Here is a 27,914-nt window from a genome sequence, read left to right as displayed (position 1 = left end):
CTTTAACTTTCCCATCCAGCCTCTTCCCATGAACAAAGGCTCCTTTACTTACCATGGGACATTTTCCTTTTCTTGCAGAATCACAAAGTCTGTACCTTAATAGAAAATCACATGGTCTCTGCAATTTGTCACATAGTGGACCTTCTAGGAAAAAAGAAAAATGGCAAAGATAAAAAACTGTATGTTCCCTGTCCAATGCAGCAGGCTAACTCAAAGGCGGCAGGGCCCCAAAGAGATGATCCATGGTAAATTGCTCCAGGAAGACCATATTTTGAAAAGGCTTTGAGGTAAGATTTTATACTGATGTCAACACCAAATGACCAATTAAGCTTGTGAAAGTTCATGAGCAAAATAAAAGGCAAGAAATAATAATGGCAGCGTAGAAATTGCAATATGTTTAAAATAAAAGTTTGAATTTATTTCTTATGGGAGATGAGGAGATGCTCCCCACTGGCATTTAGCAAAACAAAAAGTAGAGTGGGCTCCGTTGGAAGTCAGGTTTTCAAGGACCCTTCCACACACCATTCATGATTCCCAGGTAAGCATGAGGTAGTGCTCCCAAAGCCAGGCTTCAAAAGAGGTGGAAGGGTTTGAATGTTCTTTATCCTAGAATCCTGGATTCTGTCCTGCTAGTCTTGTTCCTAAACATAGGATTTTTTATTTAGTTGGAAGACATTGAATCCAGCTTTTTTTGTTTTTCACTGAAGTTGCTGAGACCCCCAGTTATTTGGAGACTCTCCGTGTCAACTTAGCTGGGCTGTGGTTTCGAGATATGTGGGGAAACATTGTAGATGTTTCTGTGAGTGTTTTGGGGTGAGCTTAACCTTTAAATTTCTGCACTGAACTTTGAGTAAAGGAGATTGCCCTCTATAAGATGTGTGGACCTTGTCTAATCACTTGAAGGGACGAATATACTCCATCCATCCCCAAGCAACTGAGGAATCTGTGCCTTCAAACTTGATCTACAACCCTGATTCATCCCTAGTTTCCAGCCTCTAGACCCCTGCTGGCCCAGGACTTGTGAGCATCCATAATCATCTGAGCCAATTCCTTAAAATAAATCTCTTTTTATATACATTTATAGCTTATTTTAATGCATTTTGTAGATATTGCATTTTTTTTTTCAAATTAAAGGTTTATGGCAACTCTTCATTGAGCAAGTCTTTTCAAGCCATTTTCCAAACAACATGCCCTCACTTAGTGTGTCTTTATCCCATTTTGGTAACTCTCATTATATTTCAAATTTTTTCATTATTATAGTTGTCATCGCCATGTCACCATGAGCTGTGATCCATGATCCTTGATGTTGCAATTGTAATTGTTTCGGGGTGCCAAGCTTCAGTTTGCTAAGACAGCAAACTTCATGGATAAATGGATGTATTCTGACTGCTCCACTGACTGACTGGCTGTTTCCCCAGCTCTCTCCCTCTCCTCAGCCCCCCTATTCCCTGAGATACAGCAATATTGAAACGAGACCAATTAAGAATCCAACAGTGGCTTCTAAGTGTTCAAGTAGAAGAAAGAATCACATGCTTCTCACTTTAAATCAAAGCTTGGAATGATTAGACTTAGTAAGGAAGGGATGACAAAAGCTGAGGTAGTCTGAAGCTAGCCCTCTTCCACCAGTTAACCAAGCTGTGAACACAGAGGCAACATGCCTAAAAGTGCTACTCCACTGAACATACAAATGATAGGAAAGAGAAACAGGTTTCTCACTGGATATGGAGAAAGTTCTAGTGGTCTGGATAAAAGTAAAACCAGCTAAAACAAGCCCGTAAGCCAAGCCTAGTCTAGAAAAAGGTCCCAACTCTCTTCATTTCTATGAAAGCTGAGAGAGGTGAAAAATCTACAGAAAAATGTTTGAAGCTAGCAGAGGTTGGTTCATGAGGTTTAGGAAAAGACGTCATCTTCATAATCAAAAACTGAAAGGTGAGGCAGCAAGTGCTGCTGGAGAAGCTGCAGCAGGTGACACAGAAGATCTAGCTAAGACCACTGACGAAAGTGGATTTTTCAATGTAAACTAAACATCCTTTTATTGGAAGAAGATGCCATCCAGGATGTTCACAAGTAGAGAGGAAAAGTCAATATCTGGCTTCAAATCTTCAAATGACAGGCTGACTCTTCATGTTAAAGCCTAATGCAGCTGGGGACTTTAAGTTGAAGCCAATGCTCATTGACTACTCCAAAAATCATAAGGCTCTTAAAAATTATGCTAAATCTAATCTATGCTCTGTAAATAGAAAAACAAAACCTAGATGACAGGACATCTGTTTACAGCATGGTTCACTGACTATTTTTAGCCCCCTGTTGAGACTTACTGCTCAGGAAAAAAAAAAAAAAGATTCCATTCAAAATACTACTGCTCACTCAAGAGCTTTGATGAAAATGTATAAGATTAATGTTGTTTTCATTCTTGCTAACACAATAATCCATTCTGCTGCCCAAGGATGAAATAGTAATCTTGATTTTCAAATTTTGTTACTTAAGAAATATACTTTGTAAGGCTGTAGCTGCTATAGATAGTGATTCCTCTAATGGATCCTAACAAACATTAAAATTTTCTGGAAAGGATTTATCATTCTAAATGCCATTAAAAACATTCACAGTTCACAGAAGGAGGTCAAAATATCAACATTAATAAGAGTTTGGAAGCAGTTGATTCCAACCCTTATGGGTGACTTTGAGAGGTTCAAGAGGAACTGCATTTAGTTTCAGATAAAGTTGTTTGATTTAGGAATAAACAGTTACTAAAACTTAAAAAAAAAAAAAAAGAGGAACTGCAGATGTGGTGGAAATAGCAGGAGAAGGAGACCTAGCCCTGAACCCTGAGGATGTGACTGAGTTGCTGCAGTCTCATGATGAAATGTCCATGGATGAGGAGCTGCTTCTTATGGACAAGCAAAGAAAGTGGTTTCTTGAGGTGGAATCTATGCCTGGTGAAGATGCTGTGAACATTGTTGAAATAATAGCAAAGGATTTAGAATATTACGTAACCTACTTGAGAAAGCAATGGCAGGGTTTGAGAGGATTTATTCCAATTTTGAAAAAAGACCCATAGTGGGTAAAATCCTACCAAACAGCCCTGCCAGGTACAGAGAAATCTTTCATGAATGGAAGAGTCCATGGATCACACCAAGTTCATTATTGTTTTATTTTAAGCAGTTGTCACAGTCACCCCCACCTTCAGCATCCACCACCTTGATTGGTCACTAGCTGTCAGCAATGGGGCAAGACCTTCACCTACAACTTGTTGAAAGCTCAGATAAAGTACACGGTTTTCAATTAAAAAAATATTCATTGTTTTTAGATATAATGTTATTGTACACTAATAAACTATAGTGTAAACGTAACTTTAATGTGCACTGGGAAACCCCCAAAATGTGTGTGATCAGCTTTATTGTAATATCTGCTTTATTACAGTGGTCTGGAATGAAGCTCACAATATCCTTGAAATATGCCTATACAAGTATGCCTTGTTCTGTTTCTCCAATGAATTCTGACAAGTACATCACCTAAGAAGAAGATTTTATGTTAGAACTCATGCCCTGTACCTTTCTATGTAGTGTCCCTGACACATGCAATGGCCTGACTGCAAAAAGAAGTTGTTGAGTAGGCAAAGGATTTCCCTCTTTGGGGAGGTGTCACCTGGGTGCATTATTAGCTCTATCAGCATGACTATTTTCCAGATCTGTCACCTCGAGAAAAAACGGGTAGGGCCCAGATTTGGACAAAAAACCAAAAGGCAGGAGCACATGTCTCCTTTAGAAATCAGAACGCTAAAGCAGAAGGTGCTCTCTCAAGATCGCAGGTGATGCCAAGACCAGACCAGCAGGAAGAGTAAGCAACAGGTTGAAGGACCAAGGTATTAACTGTCAAGAAAGAAACCAAGATGAGAGCCAAATCCTAGGGACACAGGACTGGGTGTTAGAGCAGAGGCCAGAAAATTCAAACTAGACCAATAAAAGCAGGTACAAGTACAGATGATAGGAAAGAGCACCAATGATTTACTGAGCAAGTACTAACTGTGCATGTGACATGTCTCAGACACTGTTCTAATCACTGAGGATGAAATGGTAAACAAAGGGGACATGACATGATCCTTACCCTTGAGCCACTTGGAGCCTACCTTTTGTTCCTTTTGCAATTACCTGGAAGAGTGATTCTCAGCTGAGGAGCAGAGAAATTGTATTTTGCCATGAGCTTGCTTGTACATCTCCAGAGGAGCAGGGAAGAGACGAATAATTTTTAAAAAGCATATTCCAAATGGTCCTATACATTTCTACTGGAGAACAATTTTAAAAGTGGATTGTCTACATAACATAAACTATAGAAAGTAAATCTTGGCAAGTTCTGCTTGTAGAAAGGGAAGTTTGAGAAATATTGGCCAAAAATATTAACAAGCATTTGCAGTGTGCTTTTATGAACTGGCAGAGCTGGGGTGCAGGAGATTATTGACATGCTTTGAGGGACCAGAAAGGAGCAGATATATGAACATTCACATATGCACATCACTTACATATCCAACTCCCACTTCCCATGCCTACTCCACATCCATATGCACACTCCCCCCACACACACACTGTCTGGATAGGCTCTTTTAACCATCATTTCATTCAGCAAGACATGCTGACCAGGTGCCAGGCCCTGTGCCAGGAACCAGGAATGTGCTCTATTCTCATGTTGCTTCTCGTTCGCAGAAAGAGAAAACAATAATAATGCTTGCACTAACAAATGTACATTGCCAACTGGCTGTGCAGCTATACAGACAAGATGGATAGTGATTCAAGAGCACAGCTGAGGGAGCTCAGCCCAGCCCAGGGGACCGAGAGAAAGGTGCGCAGTGGAGCGATCTGACATCTTTAGTTAAGAGACATCAAACTTCCTTCAGAGCCATGGAAACATCTTATTTTTCCTTTCCATCCCATATTTTATCTACATAACAGACATGAAGGTAGCAAGAAAAGGGTGGAGGCCATCAAACTCAGTGTCAGAGTGATTGATAAAAGTGTCATAACCCTTCTGCAAATGTTACTTGAACATCACACACACCCTAAGTGTGGCTCTTCCACAGTCCTTTAAGATTTTCATCAATCTGACTTGTAAGAAAGTGCTGCTAACACTTGCGACACAGCAGTTATCTGTAGCCTTTTGATCTTCACCAGGTGATGCAGAGTCATTACTAGTTCAGTCAAATAGCTCAGCTTCAAAAAGGGATTGGCCCCAGTAGTTTGGAGAAAACAAAACAAAACAAAACATACACCCTGGTCCTTGTTCATGACCCTAAGGCCAAATGCTTGGCATTTATTGAATGATTTTTTATGAGATTCCCTTGGGGGAACGTATATGTTTGTTCATTTTTAACCTGCTCTTCAGATAAATAAGAAGGCAATTGGGTTTGTTCCACAGCAGAGATGCATTTATTTACTTCTGCTGATGCAATCAATAAGCATTTTTGATTCCCTACTATGAACCAGGTTCTGGAGTTGCTGATAGACAAGCAGGGAGACAGGGATGCAAATAAATCAACACAATAAACCAGAGGAATTGTGAAACTAGAGGCAGAGACTAAGCGCTTGAGAGAAGGGAGGGTTTCCCTGCGTTGCTCTGCAGGGAAAGGCCTATTGTAGCTGTAGGGAAAGATGAGCAGAAGTTTGCTAAGCAGGGGCAGAGCGGAAAGCAGGGGATGGGAGCCCTGACTCAAGAAGAGACAGCATTTTCAAAGGTGCAGAGAGAGGCAGAGCCCAGCCCTTCCTGAGCAGAGAGCTGCTCAGTGTGTCCACAAGAGTGAGGTGTGAGGGTGGGGGCACCAAGCAACAGTGGACGGTGAGAGAGGCCCTGTGGCCTTGAATGCTGTATTAAAAGTCTGGGCTTTTCCTGGGGGCAAAGGTAGTCTCTGAAGAATTTTAAGTAGAAATGGTGTTGCAATCAGATTTGTGTTTCAGAAACATCACCCTGGTAACCATGGGAAGGATAGACTGGCATGAAGAGGGCCAAAGCAGAGACGCACACCAGGTGGCCACTAGGGCAGGGTGTGGGCCAGTAAAGGCTGTTTTACCTGCTTTCTTTCACCCAGAGCCAGTTTCCTGCACATCAGCCCTGCTCTAGGATCATGCTGTTAGTCTAAAATGCTTATGTTTATTTCTAACCTCTCTCCTGGGATCCAAAACTGGGTAGATCAAAATGGAGGAGTGGTGGGAGGGAGGTTTGCAAAGGCCTCAAAAGCAAACATGTCAGGTTCTTTTCTGGGCCTTCACCAAGGGTGGCCCCCCAGAGTATCATTCCTGATTATGGATAATCCCTAGTTTTGACTCAGAACCTTTGTTAACTTTTAAATACTCTCTCATGTAATACCATGAAAACTTGTACTTGAGTAAAGATGGCATCTAATCCACATTCTTCACTTGATAGAGGAAAGAGGCAGGGAAAGATAAATGAAATGGCTTGGGCCAGGTTAACATATGCATTTAATGGCAGGGTCCAAACCATTATTGACACAGCATAATGGTCCATGAAGATCAATCACAGGTGTTTAAAAGCAATATGTTGGTAGATGAATGAATTAATACAACATGGCACATCCAGACAATGGAATATATTCAGCCCTAATGAGCTATCCTCCATGGAAAGACATGGAGGAAACTTCAGTATGGACTTCAAGGTGAAAGAAGCCAGTCTGAAGTCTACATACTGGACAACTCTAACCCTATGACATTTTGGAAAAGGTAAAACTATGGAGAAAGTATAAAGAGCAGTGATTGCCAAGGGCAAGAGGAGGAGGGATGAGAAGACAGAGCACAAAGGATTTTTAGGGCAGTCAGACTACTCTGTGATACTAAACTGCCCTTGTACTTCCATCCAAACCCACAGAATCACACAATAAGAGTGAAGGCTAGTGCAATGGGTGACAATGATGTGTCCATATAGCTTCATCATCAGAGCAAATTTACCACTCTGGCGGGGATATTGATAATGAGGGAGGCTGTGCATGTGTGGGGAGGGGGCATGTGGGCAACCTCTATACCCTCCATTCAATTTTACTATGTATCTAAAACTGCTCTAGAAATAGTCTATGTTTAAACAGGCAATGTATTCCTAATTAAAGTGGTCATCTTGTGTTTTGAAATGTGTTCTTGAGTTGGTGAGAAGTAGATAGAGCTAGCTGGGAAAAGAGATTAGGCATAACCAGCACTCTGTCCTTGCAATACAACATATAGTTAGCACCTGTACTCCGAGAGCACTTGATGGTGAGTAACAGAAACCCATCTTTAGTTGGGTATAGCTTCAACACAAAGGCAAATGATTGAAAGCTTCATTAAAATGCAGGAAGGCCTGAGCTACAATGGTCTTCTGAATACCGGTCCACTTTAGTCTCTTATACTCACTCTATTCTTTTAGCAGAGGTAAATACGGACAAAATATGGTAGCTAGAGAACCACTGATCTGCCTTTTACAACGTTGTCCAAAAAGAGGCACTGTGTTCCACCCTCGGCCCCAGAAACTCAAAGTATAACCAGAGGAAAATTCTGATTGGTTTGGCTTCTGATGTTACTTTTCATTCCCTTCCACTAATTGAGCTATTCTCATTAGAAGCCCCCACTATGACCCCATGGCTGTAGTTGAGAAAGGGAATATTTATCAAATGAAATAAAAAAGAGATACCAGAATTATCCAGCTCATGGATCCCATCTACAACTGGCTTCACTGATGTTGTGTAAAGAATTACAGAATTTTATTCACTTGCAAACTTTTTTAAGTTTTCATTGTTATAGGAATCGCACATATTTTCTTGGTATGAAGATCATCTATCATACATTTCTCTTTAATGCTTGCATTAATTTCCATTTAGAACATACAAAGACTTTTCCACAAAAGTCTTTAAGAAAGTAGTACATTTGAGGTATATATTTTTTTTCCTCCACAGGGCCCATCTTGTATTCACTACACATAGCAAGCACTCAAGCTACACTAATTCTAGTTCTAGGCATCATTGTATTAAGATGGACAAGGCAAAAGGAGTTAGTTGAGGATGGGGTGGGAGGGTCACAATGGCTAGGGGTGGAATCTGACCCTTGTGGAACAACCCACACTCCTCCATCAGATTTCCTCCCTGAAGAACATGCGGAAAAAGATGAGGACTATTTTCCAATTACCAATGGGACATGAAGAACAAGTGAAGTGGTTTAGGGCTGGGAATGAGAGAAAACTGAAATGCAGGATGGTGCTATAATAAGAACAAGAGAAAGGAATGACTTACCCTGCCTGGGGACACTGAAGAAAGTTTTGTAGCATTAACATGTGAAAAGATTCTTGCAGGGTGAATATGGGCTTTTTTTTTTAAGTATTTAAGGAGAAAAAGTAAAAATAACAAAAGAATAATCACATGCAAAGAAATAGCACATGGAGGCTCAGTGCCTGTAGCTCAAGCAGCTAGGGTGCCAGCCACATACACCAGAGCTGGAGAGTTCGAATCCAACCTGGGCCTGCCAAACAACAATGACAACTGCAACCAAAAAATGCCTGGCATTGTGGCGGGCACCTATAGTCCCAGCTACTTGGGAGGCTGAGGCAAGAGAATTGCTTGAGCCCAGGAGTTGGAGGTTGCTATGAGCTGTGATGCCACAGCACTCTACCCAGAGTGACAGCTTGAGGTTCTGTCTCAAAAAAGAAAAGAAAAGAAAAGAAATGGCACATGGAAGTGGGAAGGAGGGGGAAATAAAGAATAAGGAAAGGACAGGGAAGGAAAGGGGAGGGAAGGGACAGAAAGACAAGGGCGAAAGCGGAGAGTTTGGAAGGATGGAGCTTGATTTCTGGGAATCCAAGCATGAGACTTGCTGTGCATTTGGGACATCGAGGGGCCATACCTGGATGGGCCATGTGGCTATTTTCTCTGTTTCTCATGCACAAGTGAAAGCTCTCACTTCGATTCTCTTCTGTGTCTTTTCTGCCTTTTTTGTATGTGTCTACTCTGTTCTAGTTTTGTTTAAAATTGTCGTTCTACTTACTCATCAGATTCTACATGGCTGAGAATGACCACCCTCTCCCAGCCACAAGCCCTTACTTCATACAACCTTTTTCTTTAAGTCTCACAGCAATCTGAAAAACCATCTCTATGTCCCTTAAAAAAACTGTCAAAATATCAGGTGTAGAACACAAATGTCCTAATGCTATAATTGGGTAAATGACGTGAAAGCTATATTGATTAGTATGATGTAAGCACTCCAATTTGTACAAATAATCAACACACTGAAATTGGCATGAATGTATATATGATCTATGTACAAAAGACTTAATAAGAAAAAAAACAAAACACTGGTGACTTGCCTCTCTGTTCAGAGATTCTGATTCAGTTATCCCAGGTGGACATTAGGTATCTATATTTTTTTCCAAAAATACTGAAAAATTCAAATGTCTGACTGGAGCTCAGAAACATTACTTACTTGGCCAAACAAAACATATTTCACCTCACCCTACCTATGCCCTACTCTCCCCGTATGACTATATATAGTTTATCTTTGCTTTAAACAATGTTATCCTGTCCTTTTTTCCCTAAAATTCATATGTTAATTTTAAAAGATTGGAAAGGATTTAATTTGCCTTTCTATAACTTATTATTTTAATAATGCATATTTTAATAAAAATAGTAATATAATCCTTTGCACCATTTTTCAATGAATCCAGTGGTGCCTGGACACCATGGTAGTTTGATACCCACTTCCATCTGGTATGAACTAACTTCACAAACAAGATCTATCTTAATTCATTGTAATTATGCTTTACTGATAAAATATATCAAGATAGCATATCTAAAAAAAAAAAAAAACAGTCAAAAAAAGAAAAATTAAATCCAATCATTTGATCATTATCCCGAGGCTCACTTGTTTCTCTTAGATTGAGGTATATCCTTGGTCCATTTAGTGGGACTACTGAAAAGGCTTGTCCTGGGGGCCATTTAAGGTAGGAGGGATGAATTGAAGACTGTATGCTTGGCCAATTGTAAGACCTGTGGAGCAGATGGGGGACACAATACTGCTTCACTTCCCCTGATGTGGAACTTTAGGAGAATCAAGTCCACAACTACCCACATCAGTACCAACATCCACAAGTAAGTGGTGAGACTAATTCTCAGTCTAAGCCATCTTAGGTTAAATAGTCAAGAAAAACATGAACCAGGCAGGGGCTATGCCAAACTGGAGTCACAAAACCACCAAATTCAACCAGCTTAACAATGGCTACATGACCACATGCTAATTTATCCTGGATGATGTCTTTCTCATCTGAGGCCACCTTGAGTGGACCAGTGGCATGTAAGTCAGTTACTGCTCCAAAATGTTTTCCACATTCTAGGTGGAATTTTGTTACCACAGTCTAACTGGCATCATTGATCATTGCAATGCTTCGTGCTGGTCTTCCAATGATCACGCTAATGCTCAAATCTAATCTTATGATACAAGATGGTATAAGATACTGTCCTCCCTTTCCATATTGTGAGGGTAAATTATTTTAAAATTGTAGAAACAGAAAAAGCACTTTACTAAAAAAAAAAAAATCATAATAAAGTGCCCTCAAGGAATCCCCCAAAATAAAAAAAAAATAGTGAAGAAGACCTTAAAAAAATAATAATAAAGGCGTTCTTAAGAATATATTCCCCTAGGAACCCCTAATTCCTTATCCTCTAGGAACCAGCTCATCCGGAAACTCTCTGTCCCAGGCTAACTATCCTTTTTCAAAGCTGGCATAGAGGGGAAGAGAAGAAACTCAAAAAATCAGCACCCCTAGTAATGGAACTTGTAGCATCTCCCTCTCACCTTTGCTGACAGCTGGATTTAAATTAAGGCTTTTTAAATTTCTACTTATTTATTAATTTGAGGGCTGAGAGTTTGTTTACTTTTTAAGGCAGAGGCGAGAGGAGAACTAGGAAAGAGCAGGGAAAAAAATGTCTCTCTTCAGTAGTTTTTTTAACGCAGGAGCTAGACATCAGCTTGGCTAGAGGCTATAAGCAACACATTATCTTTTAACAAGTTTAAATGAGGCAAATTTCTCTCTACTTAGGAATTAGAACCACCTCTTTTTAGCCAACTATTTTGGAGTTCTTTTTAAAGTTAAGTATCTTGGTCATATTCATTCAAGGACAATTCTCAGATCACAGACGATGGGCACATTCACCTTTGGGTGGATAAGTAACGAGAAAGCCCATCCATCATGAAAACCATTGTTGTTATCACTATTGTCACCATCATCGTCATCTCCATCACCATCATCACCGGTACTAATATACACTACACCTTCAACCAAGCTTTTCATGTGCATCACCCCATCAGAGAGACCCCACTCCATATGGGTCCCCTAGTGTGCAGATGAGGACATTGAGGTGTCTAGAGATAACATAAATTGTCTAAGGTCACTGAGATGTTAAGTAGGGAACTTGGACTGAAATCCGGGTCTTTCTAATTCCACATTTTAAATTCTTGAGTTAAGGTGCTGTATATATAGTCTAAGGAATCTGAATCTTGGTATTATTCAACTTCTGAGTAAGAAAATTAACTTATAGACAGAGCCTCATACTGAGAGTCCTAATATCTGTGTTGCAGTCCAGCCCATCAAAAAATAATTTGTTTGGCTTTGGCAAGTTTACTTACCACCTATACCTTGGTGTCCCTGTTAGCTCAGAGTTCCCTTCTGGTCCTATCATTCTGTGATGTGGTAATTTTAGGGACTAAAATCCATACTACATTTTCTCAAAGCAAAAAAGGAAGTGCTCTCAATTCCCTCATCTGTAAATGAAAAGTTAGCATCTTAGACTCTGTTAACCACTTGGATGGAACTGGAGACCATTCTTTCCCAAGTGAAGTATCATAAGAATGAAAACACAAACATCACATGTACTCAATACTAAATTGAAACTAGTTGATTAACACTTATGTACACATATGGAAGTGAAACTCAGTGGAAATCACATTCAGGGGGAGGGGTAGAGTAAAATTATACCTAATGGGTACAATAAACACATTATCAGTGAAGGGCATACTTATAACACTGACTTAAAATGTACGAATGCAAATTATGTGACCAAAATGTGTGCTTACCAGAAATATTCTGAAATAAAAATTTTTTAAAAGGAAAGGTCAAAAATACATCTCATAGGTTTTACAAAAATATTCCAGTGAGGTTAATGTTCGAACCCTGTGTTTAATCTCCACATCTAGCAAGAGTTGCTACTTCCGTGCCCCTCATCCATGAACAGATGCCCTAAAACCCCTCAGGCTCCAAAAGCCCCCAAAGGCTTAGAGGCTAAAAAGGATAAGTAATGTTTACTTTATAATCATGTTTTTTGCTTCATGAAAAGATTCTCTAAGTAAACCTTTTAAACAGCAATCTCTTTTAGAACATTTAAAAGTATTTGATTTCTTTCTTCAGAAATACTTTACCATCCCAGTAGTGAGGCCCACCTGTATATCCAACCAAAGTTCTGAATATTTATCAGTCTAATAGAAGCAGGAACATTTTATTCTTACAAAGGAAAAGATATAAATGCACTGATTGAAGGTATATTCCATTCCAAGCCATTTATTGAGCACTGAGCACTAGGTAAGGTATGGGGGAAAAAAATGCGAGCAAGATTGCTGCAGTAATTTTTTGCAGAATTTTTAAGTCCAGTATGTCAGTAGAGAATTTAAAAAGTGATACCTTAAAATGAAAGAAATGTTCCCATAGGAGAAGTATAGGTTTTATAGATATTCCAGGTGTGAGCATGTCTTGGGAAACTTGTTGGAGAAAGTGACATTTGCACTGGACCTGAGATTAAAGAAAATGGATGAGGAAAGGTGGGTGGGTCGGAGAGGAAGATTGTCCCAGGGAAAGGTTAAAGTAAGTAGGAAGACCCAGGGCAAAGAGAAGAACATGACTTACTGAAGTAGCCCGTAGAAATATAACACAAGAATGTGCAAAAACTGAAGTTATTTAGGTAGGTGGGTCCCATCTCAAGAAGGGAGAAGGGCCATGAGCCTTCTAGAAGACTTCACTCAGTTTTTGGGCAACTCACTTAACTGTTCTGATTCACAGGTTTCTAATATGAATCATGAGTGGTTTAGAATAAATAATATCTAAGATCCCTTTCAATTATGAAAGTTTTGAAAGGATAAGATTGGGAAATAACTTTTCCTGAACTTCAGTAGAAGTGTAAAGATATCAGATTGAGGGCATACTTATTTCTTTATTCAATAGTTATTTATTTAATACTCACAATGTCCCAGCAATAAAATTAGACAGAGGTGGTCATTAAACAAATAGTTCCAAAAATAATATATAAATAGGATAGTTAAATAATTACATAGTCAAAATAATTGTGTAGTCAAATTTTATAGTGTTATAAAGAAAAATAAGGTTCTGATAAAGGATATCTACTATAATCCTACAGAAACATCATATTGTATGATAAAATATTAGGGACATGTCAGGAATACCGCTGTCATTTCCATTCAGTGTTGTGATGGAAATTATAACCAGTGCAATGAAATAAGAAATGCAAAAAAGTATAAAGATGAGAAAGGAAGAAGAAAAATCATTATTTTAGATGGCAATAAATATTTCAAATTATTGGAAATAATAAGAAATCACATTAAAGTTTTAAAAAAGTTAGCATAAAAAATCAGTTATGATGTTATATAATTGGTACATCAGAAATTGAAGGTTTAAAATTTCCTTAAAATACCATTTTGAATGCATTCTCTAAAAAGTCTATGAATTGGTGTAACTGCATTTATGAATGAAAAATCCTCACATTAAAGCAATGTCATTTCTCCCCAGATTGGTCTCTAGACTAAATACAGTTCCAATCAAAATCACAAAAAGTTATTCAGAAATCCTGACAAGCTATTTCTAACCTTTTCTGGTACAAGTGTCAAGAATATCTAACATAAATATGATTTATAAGATACCAAATGCATCATAAATGTGTGGAAGTTGCCAATTAGTAGATAAAAATAATCACTGTAACAAAGCAGAGTTTACAAACATACCTGTGGTGACTTTTATACTTGGATATGATAAACTAGTTGGGGAGGGGGATGGAAGATACAGTATACACAGAGTAGGGAAAAATGATATATTTTTAAGGAGAAATCATATATTTTTAAGGAGAAAACAAAATTAGATTGACGAAACACTTGACCTCTATATAATACTTTATTCCAAACAATTTTATGTGGCTTAAAAACCAAATGTGAAGAAGTAAAATTTATGTATACAAATATATACAACCATCTTTTCATACTGAGGAGTATATGATTTCTTAAATTGACACAAAATGCCTAAGTTTTAAAAGAATTTTTAATTGCCTGCACTGAAATTTTAAATTTCTGCATAAAAAAGGCTACCATTTTTAAAAAAATCAAGTCTCAGACAAACTATGCGTTTGTTTAAGAAAATACTAGTGTACTTAATACGTAAGTAATTCTTACCAATCAATCCCAAAGAGGCAAAAGATCAAAGAGAAAAATGGGCAATATATATAAATAAATAAGTCACAGAGGTAGAGGCATTAGTGAGCAAGGAACACAAGAAATGCTCCACTTTTCTATAAATAATAAAACAAAAATTATATTTGCATTAGTTCCAAGAAAAAAAGGAAAGGAAAAAAAAAGAGAAAAGAAATGAAAGAAAGCTTGCTAATGCCTAACATTGGTGAGGCTATGGAGAAGTGGTACTTTCCAAATACATCAGATAACAGTTGAAATCACTAAAGCAATTGGGGGAACTAGTTTGGTAATATTTAGAAAGTTAAAGATAAATATGTACACTAGAGAAACTCTTAAACATGGATTAAGGATTCATCTACAAAAATTACCATGCAGTGATGTTAATAAGAGTGAAAAAACTGAAAATCACCTAAATACCCCTAGAGGAGAATTGACAAATCAATCACAGTACAGCCACAGAATGGACAGCAGACAGTAGTTAATAAGCATGCTCTACATGTGTCAACATAGATAAATCTAAACAGCACAGTGCTGCACTCACAAAGAAGCAAGTCTCAAAAAGTTATCATTCATATACATTTAAATAAACTGCCATACACTAGAAAGTGTTTATATACAAATAGAAAGATATAAAGATATGTAAAGTAAAAACATTCGTGGCCATGATCAACGTAAAATTCAAAAAATGATAAAATGATTACCTCTGGAGAGGGAAGAAGGAAAATTAGATTGAGGAAACACTTGAATTTCATACAAAAATATTTTGTAATAATTTTTAGAAGAGAAGGGAGACATTTTCAGCTTCTGTGTTGAGTGCTACTCAGAGTACAAGTAAAGTGCAGACTAAGATGTGTCTGTAGGATTCAGCAACACGGATGATATCGGCAGTCTAACGAAAAGTATTTTCTCTTGTGGGGTAAGTATAACTGCGTTGGTTATTAGTAATCTATTGCTATATAACAAATAACCCCACAATTTAGCAGTTTCAAGTAACAAGCATTTATTTCCTCAACCGTTTCAAGGGTCAGGAATCTAGTAGGAGTGATCAACTGGATGTTTCTGACTTAGGACCTTCCACAGGGTCACAGTCATAAGGTCAGCTTGGGCTGCATCATCTGAAGGCTTGAGTAGGACTGGAAGAGAAGAGTTGCTGCCAACGCAGCTCACTCACAGGACCAAGTTTGTTGCAATGATTGGCAGGGACCACCACCTGAGATGGCAGGCTGCGTTCTTGACCTCCACACAGGAAAGAATCCAAGCAGAAGTGAGACTCCAATTATTCCGTAAAAGCAAAAGCAGAGTTTATTCAAAGTTAAACACACCTTTTATGAACAAGTAAAAGAGTGAATTGATCCTAGAAAGGAAAAGTTCCCCTTAGGCTTGGCACCTGGTAGCTCAGTGGCTAGGGTGCTGGATTCGAATCCAGCCTGAGCCTGCCAAACAACAATAACAACTACAACCAAAAAATAGCTGGGCATTTTGGCATGCGCCTGTAGTCCCAGCTACTTGGAAGGCTGAGGCAAGAGAATCTCTTAAGTCCAAGAGTTTGAGGTTGCCTGAGCTGTGACGCCACAGAACTCTACCCAGAGTGACAGCTTGAGACTCTGTCTCAAAAAAAAAAAAAAGTGCCCTCAATCATTAGGATCTGTTCTTTCATGCTAATTCTTAATAATATGCTCAGCTGGGGATGGAATATTCAGAGATTGTCTGGGAAAGGAGTTAAGAGTTCCTGGTACTGTGGGTTCTTCCCCTTTTTAGCCCACATAGAGTAATTTTCAGGGGTTATCATAGTATTTATAAACTTTCATGTCATTGGTGGGCATGGTTTTTACTATGTTAATGAGGACAGTTCATTTAGGGACACTGTCCCCTCAACTGTGTGAATGCCCCAATTAAAGGAATGCTCCCTTTTACCTTAGGTAAAGATGTCATGGCTAAAGTAAAATAAGGAAAGTGTGGCTACAGGTTACATTTACCATAACTGAGCATATTCACATTCTTGTGACCATCTTATTCTGTCACACTTCTCCTTCTGATGCCATCCCTAATTGCTTGCAGGGTTTCTGACTCCTGTCTCAGCAGGTGGCTTCAGTTTCTCACCATTTCATTCTCTTGAGTGTCCTAGTGACATCACAGCTTCTTCTTCCCTAAGAGAGTACTTCAAAAAAGAAGCAATAAGCCACACTTTCTTTACAAGCTAGTCTCTAATATTGCACACCTCCACTTTGGCTTTATTTTGTCTGATAGACACAAGTTGCAAAGTGCAGATCACACACAGTGGTTGTAGGGATTACATTCCACCTCTTGAAGGGACAAGTGTCAAGAAAATTATGGACGTATTTTAAAACTATTACAATCCAAGATCTTTGGCCTGAGGGGTGTAAATACCTGGTGAAATGTCTTTGTGCTGTCCAGAATATAATCTTGTAAAACAATTAGATCACTGCAAGGTAGTTCACATCCAAGACCTGAAAGAGTAGGTGCAGCAGATGGGCTATTGAAAAACAGTTCAGTGGTCAGAAGGCTTGTGAAGAGGGTGGGATCCCTGAGGAGCCCAGCTTATAAATAAGATGGTGAAGACATTCCGGGCAGGGAATAGCATCAGTGAGTGCTGGAGAGCACAGCAACCATACATTTGAAGAATATTTTATTTACCTTTATTGCAGAAGACATCATACTGTAATAGAATGTGGCTTAAGGAGATTTTCCACAAGTAGACTGAAATTCTCACAGTATCCTCAGAGCTTTGTGTTCCCTCAGAACCAAGACTATGTCTTTTCCATTGCTGTGCCCTCAGGAGCTATGCCTACACCTGGTACATGGCAAGGCATCCATAATTATTTGCTGAAGGAAATATATGTTGAAAGTAGAACGAACAAGTGAGCAAGTGAATGACTAAATGAATAAATGAAACCTCTGTTATTGAAATGCAAGCCCAGACTGCTTATATGAGAAGAAAGAAACAGGATAGAAATATGAGTAGTGAAAAAAGTTCAGAACACTGAGATTCTTTGGTCTACATAAATGTCAAAGCATAACCAGAACAAACTTCCCCCTCCACCATCTCAGGACAGAGGAGTAGCCATTTGTTCTTGAAGACTTCCTACTATACAGGGTCCAGAAGTCAATCCTCTTTTAAACATCCCTCTCCAGATAATCGGAAGTATTAGTTGCCTCTTCGTCTCAGAAATTATATCTTTTCCTGTCTTTCTGATCCCCACCCCCAACCTTATACTATATGTAAACTTCTGATCCAAACCATCACCTTGCCCTAGACCACAAGCACTTATAGAAATGTGATGTGTAAGATCATTAGGAAGAGCAAAGACAAAACAACAGTGGCTGGGGGATGAGTGTAGGTCTGCGCTTTGGTACATTGGGAAGGTACTGGATTCTTTACAGTCCCACGCCCAACCCCAAGATGCACAATGTATTTTGGAGGCTGTAAAAATTCTGACAGTGAAGAATTCTATTTAACACTTTAAAAAATGTGCTTCTCAAACTTATTTGACCTCAGGAGGCTTTTGATTCTAATATTGATGACTAATGATAACAGTAATGTAGCTGACTATGTTCAGTACTGTGCTGAGAACCTTCTGTGATGAACCCATTACCTCCCACCCACCCAAAAGAACCTTATGACATGTGTGTTCTTAATATTCCCAGGATACAGAGAGAATAAATAACTGACCCTAGGACAAGCACTAGGAAATAGCTGAGACAGAATTTGTATCCAGACCTACTTGGTTCCAGAGCCTATGGAACAAGGCTTAAAACCTTATGGAACAAGGCTTAACAATACCTTAACACCAGGTATGCCATCCTGTCCCAGAAAATATTTTCTAGAAATCATTGTTGTGGTTTTGAATGCATCCCCCTTTCCTATCTTGTCTCAGATAATGTGTTCCCTCTTCCTCCTCTTTGGTGATTGTCTAGTCTTCTAACAAGGTCTGAACAGGCTCTCAACAACCATTCCATGAACAGACACATCCTATACAACTCTGGTTATGTAGTCGGAAAGCCCTCATGAGAAAAATCATACAGACATGGATGTGTATATCCTGACAAATCAATATTTCTAGAGATGCTGCTGTTAAGGAATATTTTATATTTTTTTATAAAATGCTTTAAAACTCCTACACAGAGATTCTTCTCTACTTCCATTATTTTTGCCAGTATTCTAATACCCAGAAGGACCCCAGTAAAAATTGCTTGGCTGATCCATCCGCACTTGAGTACCTGTGGGTTGGGTAGGAATTCACAGTCTGTTCCATCCCACTGAATGCCCGGCTTGAGTAGCTTCTAAAACAGGGGTGGGGTGGGGGAGAGTTCCTACAAGGACAACCCCAAACTATTGGAGCAAGTTAGGATTCTAAGGGAAGAGGTACTAGAAGGTCCAACGCATGTATTTATTTACTTGTTGGTTTGTTTGCTTGTTTATTTATTATTCCATAGCATTTATTAGGGGAACATACACACAGAAGGCACCAAAGCATTTCTTCATGATGGAAAGCAAGAGAAAGAAGTGTTCAGTATGTGCACAGGTATGGAGTTTGTATGAGGGTTTAAGAGATTTGGCTCGGGGTCAAGGCTAGCTTTTATTAGTATTTTGACAACCTAAATACTTTTATCAGAGTCTGGGAATATTCAAGACCTTGACTTTGAATCAAACCTGTGGAAACACAAAGCAATCAAGACACTCTTAGTCAGGACAGAGAAAAAACTTGGGGAAACTGAGGAACCCTAAAACACACATACACACACACAGTCTGATTACTTTGTCGCATGCTGGCAGGATCCATAGAAAAATCTCAAGGCTCTTCTCTTCAGTTCACAAGAAGCAACTGAGCATCAGATTAATGTGAATTAAGACACGGTTCTGAACTGACTGGTGGCAATGTGCTTGCTGATTATCATAAAACCTCAGCATTCCTGGCCAGTCATGTTATCTGGCTACCTAGAGGAAATCTGTCTCACCTCAGGAATCCCCATTCTCCTCCAGAAAAGACTGTCAAGCTTGTAACCTGAAAAATTTCTCCAAATGACCTGCAGGTGTGGAGGCTAATAAAGAATTCAATGTGAAATATTAATGTCCCTCTCTGAATGTGAACTCATGACTGTGTCAAGGCCCTCACTAGCCTTGCCTATGTGGCCACTGCTTTCTGTGTTTTATTGTTATTGACACTATTTAGCCAGACTTGAGACTGCCCTCTGAAAGCATCACTCCTCTCCCACCCTCAGAGTCATTAATGTTCATCTTATGACCTTGGAGATGATTGAAGGATGATATCTATTCCCCTCTAGTCATTTGTCATTTTGCCTTGGATCATAAAAGTCTAGGGTAAGTTTCCAAGGAGATTTAATCAGGTGACTGAAATAGAATTTTACAAGAAGTGACTACAGAAATAAAAGGGTTTGAAAAAAAGATGATGTGGTTAGACAGACACCACTTTCTGCCATTTCCTCGCTGTGGGATGATGACCAAGCCCCTTCTCCTCTGAGTCTCAGTCACCTCATTTGTGGAATGTGTGATTGGCAAGCTGATTGTCATAAACACATTAGGCACGGGTGTGGCCACAGATAGCAGGTGCTCCATGAGTTCTTTCTCCCCTCCTCACCTTTGAAGACACCTTCAAGTGCTGTCATATAGCATTGACTGCTTCCCAGGAGGGTAAAGTCTGGTACCTACAGAGGCACAGCTCCAGATGCCTCCAGAAGGCATTTAGAGTAGCTTGCGGGTCAGAGGTAGGAGAGTTTTCCAACATCTCCATGGTGATGGTGGTGGTTGTGCTCTGCAGGAGATTTTATGCACAGATGGGGCACATTGACATCTTCTGTCTCTTGGAATCATTTGCTTCCTACAGTCCCCACACTGTTGTAGCCACTGAAACATGAGAATGGCCAATCTACGCCACATCCTGGTCAGCCTCAGTCTGACATATTGTTCTATAACCATTGACAGGCTAAGGGACCACCCTTGGAATAGAAGAGGTATCCTTGTTGGTTATAACTGTGCATGTCAGGAAGAAATTGACATTTTGAGCAGCAGCACTATGCAAGGGGCTGGAGAATGGTGACATAAATAAAACACAGATTCTCCGTCACAGTGTGAGAGGAGTGGCATTAGGACTGTCTATATTGTGCTATGAAAGAGGATTTTTTTTCAACCAGAAATGCAGGGTGGGGAAGGTCTAAACTGAGATAGGGAACCAGCAGGCCTAGCTCAATGAAGAGTCTCTGATAAAACAGAAATTGGTAGAGAAGCTGGCCAACGCCAGTTAGAACCAAGATGGTGATGAAAACAACTCCAGGTTACCCTCGCTGCTCAGAATACCCAGTTGGTAACACATTAGCATGCCAGAAGATACCCCCATAGCAGCATGACAGTGTACAAATGCAGCTGAACCTCCTAGAAGTTATGCTATATGGTTTAAAAAGAGGAGGAACCCTTGGTTTCAGGAACTCCTCACCCCTTTCCCAGAACTCTTATGAATAATTCTTCCTCTGTTTAACACAAATTTAAATAGAAGTTATAACTAAGGCCCAGAAACACAGAAGGCACAACTCCCTGTGCTCTGAGAGAGCCACTGCTCTGCCCGGGGAGCAGCCTTCCTTCTGTTTCTCCCTTCAGGAACTCACTTTCACTTTACTCTGTCAGCTCACTCTTGGATTCTTTCCTGCATGAAGTCAGGAACCCACTTGGCCTCCAGCTTGACCTCAGTTTGGGGGTCAACTTTCCTGTATCCAAACCACGTAATTTCGAGCTGGGCACTCAGACTAAGGGGAGAGGATGAGCAAGACCCCAGAGGAACAGGCAAAGTGGGACTGGGGGGAGAGTCTGTAAAGGTAAATTGGGCCAGATGGCAACAAGCCTCACACCTAATGCTAAGGTGTCCTGGCAAAAGGTTGCCACTAAAGCGTCTTAGGCAGAAAATGACATAATCAGATCGATTTATCTTGAACACCCACTTTTCTTCATATTTCAGAATGTGATTATCAAGTTTATGCTCTCATGAAAACATTGAACATTACGTTGTTGTTTTGCAGTATGAAGTATTTTCTCATTCATTATAGCATTTTTAATTTACATGAGTTATAATATAACACATGCAAATCAATGATGTATGAGTTAGTGCCTTTTTATTGGAAACAAACAAACAAACAAAAAGACCTGTTCTGCTGAAACTTGTAGAGATAACTAAGAACTCTACCACAGGGCAGGAATGAACAGCCTCTGTCCTCAGAGGATTCCAATGTGGAGATAAGTCAGCCCCCATCATTTTGTTCTAGTGCCTATTTTTCTTACACTTTACATTATTTAAAACATAAAGACAACCATAGAACATAATAAAATAAGCAGCTGTGTTCCTGCACCCAGTACTACCAGGTTATGACATACGGCACATTTGTTTTAATAAAATATTAAAGATATCGTACAATAAAGGTTCTCTGTGTTCCCTCTTGTCTTATTCTCCTGTATTTCTCTCTCAAAGGTCATGAAAACTATTATCTTTTACATTCATGCTTTTATTATATTTATTATATATGGATATATAAAAAAGCATATTCTATTATTTTTCTGACTTGCCTTTTTTGCTCAACACTTTCATTTTGCGTTTCAGTCAAATCGATTCATTCAGGCTTAATTCATTCATTTTTACCAAAGCATAGTACCCTCTAAGCATGCCCCTTTCCCTCTCTCCTCCCTCTACTCTTCTCCCCTCTCTCTCTCTCTCCCTCTCTCATTTTGGTTTCTTAAACTATGGGACCAGATCCTGACGTGGAGAGTTGTAAGGCTTATTAGGAAGTGTTCTCAGAAGATACATAGAAGAAAGTGAGGAGGGAAATCCTGAGAAGGGGAAGCTGAACTGAGATCCGGCTGCAGCAGAGACCTCAGCCAATCCCACAGGGAGTTTGCGGTGCATCTTACAAGGGTCCATGCGAAACTTAGTAAATGTGGAATATAAATGTCTTAGCACAATAACTAAGAAAATGCCAGGAAGGCTATGTTAATCAGTGTGATGAAAATGTGTCAAATGGTCTATGAAACCAGGGTACGGTGCCCCATGATCGCATTAGTGTACACAGCTATGATTTAATAAAAAAAGAAAATGGAATAACATTCAGAGTTGTGCCCAGTTGCAGAGAAGTGCCTAAGCAGATTAGCAACTGTGTTCCTGGGAGAAAGCATAAACTCGGGCAAACAGTTATTACTGTAGGAGGACAGTTCCCAGGCAGGGGCTCAGCTATGAGCCTTGGCACCTGGAAATCTAAGCACTGGAGAAGGGTGTGCCTGCCTGAAGAGAGGATCTGACAAAGCACTGAATCCCCTGTGGACTGACTGAGGTGGTTCTTTGACACACAATGTTTATTCTATCCTTCTTCTACTGAACTTGTAGTGATTGAGAGTCCAGAAAGCTCAAAATGCCATTCCTTGGCCTCAGTAAAAAGTAGTGCTGTGGATGTGACTCTGTTTGGCTAACCAGACGCACTTGTGTGAGACTTGAAAGGAAGGCACCTTGATTCTGCCCTGGCATCTCCGCTGGGCAGAGATTCTGGGCTCTGTACCAGAGACAACAGAGACTCTCTGTCTAGGAAATACTAGAGTTGTGGGTGTTGAGAAACAGCCTGTGGGGCATCCGCCCTGCAGGGGCAGGTCACGGCAGGTGCAGCATATTCTAGAATCAGCAACTGCAGCTTAAGATCTTGGCAGGTTCCTTCCTGCTGTGGCCATAGCAGGTTGGTTCTGAGGTCACAGGTATGCTGATCTTAGAGGAGGCAGCCTTTTTTTCAGAGTGTGACTCTATAGGTCATTCCTGAGATCCCTAGCCCATTTGTTCAGCCTTTCCTTTAATGATTCTCCAGGCCTCTTACTTATACCCTTACAGTTCCCTTCTTTGTTGAAATCACCCAGGTGATTTCAAAGTCCTGCACTTGGAACCTGTCTAATTCCTATCAGTTACTTATAATTGTATTTAGTAATTTGTATCAGATATTTGGATCTCTTTTTCTAATTTCTACTATCAAGAACCATGCTGCAATAAATAACTCTATACACGTCTCCTATTGAATATATACAGACGGTGTCAAAAAATATATACACATTCTAAGAAAGGAAAAAACTGTATTAAAATTATAACTCAAGTCATGTTTGACTTCTGCAATTACAAGAGATACCGGATACAATATACCAGATAGCAAACATTATTGGCATAGATTGAGCATGACAATTTTGACACAATTTTTTTTTCCTTTCTTTAAAGTGTAACATTGTTTTGGCATCCTTGGTTTATGGGAAGAGTTTTTCTGGGGTACAAAGGCCTGTCTTCAACATTAGTAAGCAACGCCAAAAAGCTCTTTCATCACCTTAGGCGCCTCCTACTGTAGTATTATTACATTGTTTCACTTTAATCTCTCAGTTTCTAAGAACCTATTGACTAGGTCTTAGAAATTGAATCTTTAAGCAAAATCTTGTAAAATAAGTCCATTTTTTCACTGGGACAATCTTGAAGGAAATGACCTCTAATGAGATGATGTTATTCTAGGCCCTGTATAAGGGTTTAATTTCTCTGCATCATCACCAACCCTCAGAATTGTTACATATTTTTATTTTTATTTTTTCCCATCAGTGTGCAGTGAGACGTCTTTGTTGGCTTAACTTTATTACTTCTAATAATTAGAGAGATCAAGCACTTTTTCATACATTTAGTCATCATTCATGCTTCCTTTTCTATAAATGTCCTATTCACATCCTTTGCAGATTTTTCCACTTTCTTGATCTCTTTTTCCTAATTGATTTGAAAAATTATTTTTGTATTCTGAGCTCTAATCGTTTGTGGATGCATGTCTTGTAAATACAGTCACCCAATCTATGACTTGTCTTTTAACATTTCACAGTGTCTTCCAATCATGCAGAAGTTTTGAATGTTGTAAGGTGGTTAAGAGTTTTAACCCTATAGTGATACTAGACAAAACACAGAAAGGGTCATGGGGTCAAACTCTCACCCACGAGTGTCTACGGTTTCAGGAACTTTTATCCAAAGGAATGCGTAATTTTTTAAGCCAGGTAATATAATTGTGGTTATCTTTTTTCTTTACATTAAATATTATTTGTCATTTATTTGTACTGAGAGGATATATGAAAATATAAACTAACCATTTTCGGCCTTTGAGTCGCTCCACTTAACATTCAAATTCTAGAAGGAAAAAAATGCAGATAATGTAACTAGTCTAGTTAGAATCATATGCTCACTCTTGGTCCAGAATATTGTGGGCTATCTTGATTGACAGGTCCAGCAAATGCCTCAATGCAAGAAGAACCAATCCCCAAAACAGAGCCCCATAGCAGCGTCCAGGTAGGAGCAAAGTGGATATTGGGCAGACAAAATAATAGATGTGTGCTTCAGTGTTTGACAGCATGAATATTGAACAAAGCATACTGATATCCTAGCAGTAGTAATAGAGAAATTATTTGTGCAAAATGGTAAACAACATGATCAACTCCTGATAATGTATTTTCATATAGTACAATGAGAGATAAGGGAAAGAAAGCTCAAATCAGTCTGAGTCATTAGAGAAGGAATTAATGCTTCAGTCAAATAGAGGGGTAGATATTTTAGACAGAGGAAATAGCAGATATAAAAAAGGGGGAAGGGGACTATAATAAATAAGTCATGATCAGGTCAGGGAACTTCAAGCTGTTTAGTATAGTGGGAATGTGGCTGCAAGGAGAGATGGCTATGGGGAAAGAGAGAAAGAAAGTGTTTTATAACCATTGAGTAATAGATGTCTTCAGAGAAACATAGGGCAGGGAGAGGTATTTCTAATGATAGAAGCCAAAATAAGAGTACTGAAAATTTAGGAGGTAAAAATATCTCAAGCTTCAAGGAGATTAGCACACTGTCTCACAGCTGTTTCAAGGTGCCACAGTCAGAGAAAAACACAGCCAGGGTAGACGTGAGCTGTAGCTCATCTTCTGTTCTTGGTTTAAATTGACAGATCTCCATCTGCAGTGATATATCAATAGGCTCTAAAGTTAGAAAAGCATATGAGAGTCACAGACAGGAAAATCTTACAGCCTACATTTTCTTTGTACAATCAGATTTAATGTTCTTACTGTCCAAAACATATCTTGATTTTTGTATCAGGACATATTAACATCTTAATTGTACACATGCCTACAGCATGGAACATAAAACAGCATCAGCTGTCCTGAGCTGCCACCCAGACTCTTGCCACATACAAGATGTGTGGCTTTAAAAGTCTCTGAAGCTGAATTTTCAGGCATGGTGGCTCATGTAATTCTAGCATTTTGGGAGGCCAACGCAGGAGAATTTCTTAAGACCAGGAGTTTGAGACCAGCTTAGACAACAGAAAAAGACCTATTCTCTAGTAAAATCTATTTTTTTAAAAAGATTTTAAAAAGAACCTGACTAAAGAATAATAGACTAGAACAGCACATAGTAGACTCAAATAGGAAATACTAAAGGAAGACCAAAGTAAGGAATGCTTTTGTTTCAGAAGAGTGCTTTTGTATGTCTCAGAGAGAGTGTGAGTGTGTGTGTGTGTGTGTGTGTGTATGAGAGAGAGAGAGAGCATTAGGATAAAATAATTGACTTGAATTAAAAATAAATAAATTTGTTTATGGGGGCAAGACATGATTGCAAGAGGAACTTTACCTAACAATTGCAAAAAAAAAAAAAAATAAATAAATAAATAAATAAATAAATTTGAATAAGATGATCCAGGACCTCAACTAGGACTAGGACTTTAGACTCCAAGTCCAACTCTCTTACCGACAATAGATACTGACCCAGTACAGGGGAGGGTTAGGTGCCCTATGAGTTCTTAATGAATATTAATTGCGAGTCATGAAATGAGAGATGGAAATTACCAGTTGAAGGACCAAGGCATCCCTAGAAATTAATGTCCTGATGGGAAGGAATGATATTCCAGTGAATAGCTAAGGGCCATTAGCAACAACTCAGCTATATCTCTGGGGAATGTCTAAACCAAAGGTCATCATCATGCTCTCCAGAATAGCAAATGAAGATTCATAGACCTATAAATTTCCTTTTCTATGGGTCCTGAAATTGTGTGTCTCAGTTAAAAGACAGGGATCAAGAACAAATGTCCTATTTAGTAAACCTAGGAGAACACAGTGGTCTTGAAGCTACATTTTTAATTCATTCAGTTATATTTTAAACAAAGGTATACTGTAGTCTTACTATATTTTTGGCATCAGCTAAATGGAAAGATTGGCGTGAACAAGACAGATGAGACAAATCCAAGCACATTGGGTATATAAAATATCAAATGTAGCACACTACAGGACAACAACAGGAGCACATAGGGTGAGCGCCACCTGACCTGGCCTCAGAGGTCATGGGATCCTCTTTCAAGAAAGTAACATTTAAATTAAGACCTGCTATTATGGTGATTACACACTCATTTGATAAAACCTCTGGGCAGGGTTTGGGGTTATTCTAGGTTGAGGGTTCACATGTTTGAAGGTGACAAAAAGAAGAGAAAGGAAGAGAGAGGCAGGGAAGGAGAGACTGAGAGATTGAGAATGCAGTATTCAAAGTGATAGAACTGCAGGGTGGAGCCCAGGGCAGAGCTGCAGAGGAAGTCAAAAGGCAGGTTAAGGACCTGCAACCATATCCAGGGACTTGGAATTTATCCTAAGGATGAAGAAGCACCATGTGGAAGCACTTAAGCAGTGTTTTGACAAAGGTAGTGGCTGCTGCAGGGGAATCAGATAGAACTGACAGATTTAAGGTTTTTTTTTTATTGTCTATGATGAATGAAGCAGTGAGGGAAATTTAGTAAATCCTCACCAGTGATCCTGATCAAGCTTATCTCCACTAGAGGGGAATTGGCTGGCTGCTGGCAAAATTATGAGGTCTACAGTATTCATCTTTCAATAGCTCCCTGCTCCACTTTCTCTTGCCCACCTAAGTCCTGCGGTGTAACTGCTCCAACATACAGTGGCTTTGATCACAATCCTCAAGCTCATCGGATCAATCGTGCACCTCTAAAGCTGGCTGATCTGAGCAGGCTCATCTGGGTGGTTCTGCCTCAAGCTGTGGGTGCAGACATCCTGGCTCCTTGCTGAGCTTTGGACTCAGGTCCATCCACATGTGTTTATCATTCTGGGGCTCAGGCTAGACAAACATCAGCTGTGCCTGAAGCCTCTCTCTGGGTCAAGAGGACGCACATCAGCCTAGGCCCAGGCATGACCCACTACCGCTTCTTCCTCATTCCTTGGCTGACCCTAGTCCATTTTTTATGGGAAAATATACATAACGTTTACCATATTAAGTATTTTCAAATGCACAGTTCTGCAGCTGGCTTATCTTACTTATATGAAATATTAAAATATGCCACCCCAAAGTGTGCTTCTTTGGTGTAGCTTGAGATGGCTCCTCAGAGGGGCTG

This window comes from Nycticebus coucang, chromosome 13 (genome assembly GCF_027406575.1).
Source record: "Nycticebus coucang isolate mNycCou1 chromosome 13, mNycCou1.pri, whole genome shotgun sequence".
In the NCBI taxonomy this organism is placed as follows: domain Eukaryota; kingdom Metazoa; phylum Chordata; class Mammalia; order Primates; family Lorisidae; genus Nycticebus; species Nycticebus coucang.
The sequence above is the reverse complement of the archived record's forward strand: the minus strand, read 5'-3'. Positions refer to the sequence as shown.